Consider the following 5360-nt stretch of genomic DNA (forward strand, 5'->3'; position numbering starts at 1 on the left):
CCTCAAAAATTGTGGTAATCCATATAATGGAACTTGGAAATAAAAAGGAGCAAAGCATTGGCACACATGACATGCATGGATCTCAAATAAGTCTGCTCAGGAACAGAATGCAAGCAAGTTCTGTGTGACTCCATTTGCATAAAATTCTAGAAAACGCAAGCTAATCTCCACTGAAAGGAAGCAGAACCCTGGATGAGTGTGGTTGGCAATGATGCAAATAGAGACAGGAGGAAGGTGTTACAAGGAGCAGTTAAGAAACTTTTCATTTGACACATACATCTTTATTATAACTAACAATATCAACATTGTTGTAATGATGGTTTCACAATTTTATGTATATATTTTAACACGTACCGAATGGTGCACTTTAAACACTTGCAATTTATTTTAACTTATTTTATTTTTTAAAATTTGTTTTGCAGGCTGTGGTTGTGGCTAAGTGCAAGAGCACTTGCCTAGCGTGTGTGAGGTGCTGGGTTCAATCTTCAGCACCACATATAAATAAATAAAATAAAGGTCTATTGACAACTAAAAAATATTTTTAAAAATTAAAAAAAAATTGTCTTGCAATCTCAGAGTGGGACTTCCAGATACTTAACTGATCTCTCCTCCAAGGAGGAGAGCTCCACCCTTGGCTGTTAAGATCAGTGAGTTCAGAGAACATAAAGAATGAAATCAATTAGGACTTGGGATATTCCGTGGCACTCCATTCATTCCTGATACCACTCTCTGCGATGGAATTTCTAATCTGGTTGGAGTTCAAGGATTTTGATTAATGTACATTTGCTGATAGGTGGAGTTACTGGTTTCATTACTGAACAGACTCCATCTTTGACCTCTCTCTCCAAGCATATTCCTACTTGTTTCCAATTGAGGGTCTTTGCTATTTCTGTTTTCTCTGCCTGAAATGTTCTCCAAGGTATCTACTTTGCTAAGGCTCTTATTTCCTTCAAGTTTCTACTAACATCATTTTTTCAGAGAGGCCATTCTCCACTCCCTATATCAAATAAGAACCTCCTCCTTCAATCACTCCTTGCCCTTTTCTCCAGCTTATTGTTTTCCATTGTTGCTACCACCACCTCACATAGCATATCTTTACTTGTTTATTTTATTTTGTTCTTCATTTTTTATTTTTAATTTGTTATATATGACAACAGAATGCATTGCAATTTATATTACACATACAGAGCACAATTTTTCAGATCTCTGGTTGTACACAAAGTAGAGTCACATCCTTCATGTCTTCTTACATGTACTTAAGGTAATGATGACCACCGCATTCCACCATCTTTCCTACCACCCCCCTTCCTTACCCTCCCTCCCCTTTTGGCCTTTGCCCTACGTAGAGCTCATTTAATCCTCCCATCCCCCCCTGTCTCCTGGAAGGATATTATGGATCAGAATCCTTAAATCAGAGAAATCATTCAGCATTTGGTTTTTGGGGGAGTGACTAATTTTGTTTAGCATTATATTCTCCAGCTCCATCCATTTACCTGCAAATGCCATGGTTTTATTCTCTTTTATTGCTGAGTAATATTCCATTGTGTATATATACCATATATTTTTTATCCATTCATCTACTGAAGGGCATTTAGGTTGGTTCCACAGTTTAGCTATTGTGAATTGTGCTGCTATAAACATTGATGTGGCTGTGTCCCTGTAGTATGCTGTTTTATGTCCTTTGGGTATAGACTGAGGAGAGGGATAACTAGGTCAAATGGTGGTTCCATTCCAGATTTTCCAAGAAATCTCCATACTACTTTCCATATTGACTACACCAATTTGCAGTCCCATCAGCAGTGTATAAGTGTAACTTTTCCCCCCACATCCTCACCAATGCTTATTATTGCTTGTATTCTTAATAGCTGCCATTCTGACTGGAGTGAGATGAAAATTTAGAGTGGTTTTGATTTGCATTTCTCCAATTACTAGAGATGTTGAACATTTTTTTCATATATTTTTTGATTAATTGCACATCTTTTTCTGAAAAGTGTCTGTTCAGTTCCTTGGCCCATTTATTGATTGGGTTATTTGTTATTTTGGTGTTAAGATTTTTGAGTTTTTAATATATTCTAGATATTAGTGCTTTATCTGATGTGTGAGGGGTAAGAATTTGTTCCCAATTAGTAGGCTTACTGATTGTTTCTTTTGCTGAGAAGAAGATTTTCAGTTTGAATCCATCCCATTTATTGATTATTGATTTTAATTCTTGCACTATAGGAGTTTTATTAAGGACGCTGGGGCCTAATTAGACTTGATGGAGATTTGGGCCTACTTTTTCTGCTAATAGACACAGGGTCTCTGGTTGTTTCCCTAGGTCCTTGATCTACTTTGAGTGGAGTTTTATGCATGGTGAGAGATAGGGGTTTAATTTCATTTTATTGCATATGGATTTCCAGTTTTCCCAGTACCATTTGTTGAAGAGACTATCTTTTCTCCAATGCCTGTTTTTGGCACCTTTGTCTAATACAGAATAATTGTAGTTTTGTAAGTTAGTCTCTGTGTCCTCTATTCTGTACCATTGGTCTACCAGTCTATTTTGGTGCCAATATCATGCTGTTTTTGTTACCATTTCTCTGTAGTATAGTTTAAGGTCTGGTATAGTGATGCTACCTGCTTCACTCTTCTTGCTAAGAATTGCTCTAGCTATTCTGGGTCTCTTATTTTTCCAGATGATTTTTATGATTGCTTTTTCTATTTCTATGAGGAATGTCATTGGAATTTTGTTTGGAATTGCATTAAATCTGTATAGTGCTTTTGGTAGTATGGTCATTTCGACAACATTAATTCTGCCTATCCAAGAACAAGGGAGATCTTTCCATCTTCTAAGGTCTTCTCTAATTTCTTTCTTTAGCATTCTGTAGTTTTTGTCATAGAGATATTTCACCTCTTTTGTTGACTCCCAAGTATTTTACTTTTTTGAGGCTATTGTAAATGGAGTAGTTTTCCTCGTTTCCCTTTCAGAGGATTTGTCACTGATATGCAGAAATGCCTTTAATTTTTGAGTGTTGATTTTGTATCCTGCTACTTTGCTAAATTCATTTACTAGTTCTAGAAGTTTTCTGGTGAAATTTTTTGGGTCTTCTAGGTATAGAACCACAGCAAATAGTACTTCTTTACCTATCGGTATCCCTTTCATTTTTTTTTGTGTGTGTCTAATTGCTCTGGCCAGTGTTTTCAGAACTATGTTAAATAGAAGTGGTGAAAGAGGGCATCCCTGTATTTTTCCAGTTTTTAGAGGTAATATTTTCAATATTTCTCCATTTAGAATGATGTTGGCCTGGGGCTTAGCACAGATAGCTTTTTTGATGTTAAGATATGTTCCTGTTATCCCTAGTTTTTCTAGTGTTTTGAACATAAAGGGTGCTATATTTTGTTGAATGATATTTCTGCATCTATTGAGATGATATATGGTTCTTATCTTTAAGTATATTGATGTTATGAATTACATTTATTGATTTCCTTATGTTGAGCCAACCTTACATCCCTGGGATGAACCTCACTTGATTGTGATGTACTATCTTTTGGATATGTTTTTATATTTGATTTACCAGAATTTTATTGAGAATTTTTGCATCTATGTTCATTAGAGATATTGGTCTAAAGTTTTCTTTTCTTTCTTTCTTTCTTTTTTTTTTTTGGATGTGTCTTTGCCTGGTTTTGGAATCAGGGTGATATTGGCCTCCTAGAATGAGTTTATTTCCTGAAATAAATTGAATGGTATTGGTATTAGTTCTTCTTGTAGAACTTGGCTGTGTATCCATCTGGACCTCGGGTTTTCTTGGTTGGTAGACTTTTGATTGCATCTGCTATTTCATCACTTGAAATTGATCTGTTTAAATTGTGTACATCATCCTGATTCAATTTGGGCAAATTATATGACTCTAGAAGTTTGTTGATGCCTTTGATATTTTCTATTTTATTGGAGTTTGCAATATAATTTCTAATTATCTTCTTATTTCTGTAGTGTCTGTTGTGATATTTCCTTTTTCATCATGTATGTTAGTGATTTTTCTCTCTCCTTCTCTTCATTAGCCTGGCTAAGGATCTGTCAATTTTATTTATTTTTTCAAAGAACCAACTTTTTGTTCTGTCAGTTTTTTCAATTGTTTCTTTTGTTTCAATTTCATTGATTTCAGGTCTGATTTTAATTATTTCCTGTCTTCTGCTGTTTTTTATATTTATTTGTTCTTCTTTTTCTAGGGCTTTGAGATGTAATGTTAAGTCATTTATTTGTTGATTTTTTCTTCTTTTAAGAAATGAACTCCATGCAATGAACTTTCCTCTGAGAACTGCTTTCATTGTGTCCCAGAGATTTTGATATGGTTTATCTGTGTTTTCATTCACCTCTAATAATTTTTAATCTCCTCCTTGATGTCTTCTGCAACTCATTGTTCATTCAGTAGCATATGATTTAGTCTCCAGGAGTTGGAGTAGATTTTATTTTGTATTTTATCATTGATTTCTAATTTAATTCCATTATAATATGATAGAATTCAGGGTAGCATCTCTACTTTTTTATATTGCTAAGAGCTGCTTTGTGGCATAGTATATGGTCTATTTTAGAGAAGGAAATGAAGATGTGCTGCTGAGAAAAAAGTGTATTCTCTTGTTGAAGGATGAAATATTCTATGTATATTAGTTAAGTCTATGTTATTGATTGTATTATTGAGTTCTCTAGTTTCTTTGTTCAGCTTTTGTTTGGAAGATCTATTTAGTGATAAAAAAATTATTTCGTTGTTGTCTATTTGACTCTTGAACTTGAGAAGAGTTTGTTTGATGAACGTAGATGCTCCATTGTTTGGAGAATATATATTTACAATTTTTAAGTCTTATTGGTGTATGGTTCCCTTGAGCAGTATGTAGTGTCCTTCTTTATCCTTTTTGATTGACTTTAGTTTGAAGTCTACTTTATTTGATATGAGGATGGAAACCCCTGCTTGCTTCTGCAGTCCATGTGAGTAGTATGATTTTTCCCAACCTTTCACCTTCAGTCTGTGGATGTCTTTTCCTATATGATGAGTCTCTTGGAGGCAGCATATTGTTGGGTCTTTTTTTTTTTTTTAATCCAATCTGCAAGTCTATGTTTTTTGATTGGTGAGTTTAGGCCATTAACATTCAGGGTTATTATTGAGACATGATTTGTATTCCCAGCCATTTTTGTTTATTTTTGGTATTTAACATGACTTGGTTTCTCCTCTGATTAGATTTTCCTTTAGTGTAATACCTCCCTCTGCTGAATTTCATCATTGTTTTTCATTTCCTCTTCTTGGAATATTTTGCTGAGAATGTTCTGTAGTGCAAGCTTTCTAATTGTAAATTCTTTTAACTTTTGTTTATCATGGAAGGTTTTTAATTTC

The sequence above is a fragment of the Urocitellus parryii genome, chromosome 1, assembly GCF_045843805.1.
Source record: "Urocitellus parryii isolate mUroPar1 chromosome 1, mUroPar1.hap1, whole genome shotgun sequence".
Lineage (NCBI taxonomy): Eukaryota > Metazoa > Chordata > Mammalia > Rodentia > Sciuridae > Urocitellus > Urocitellus parryii.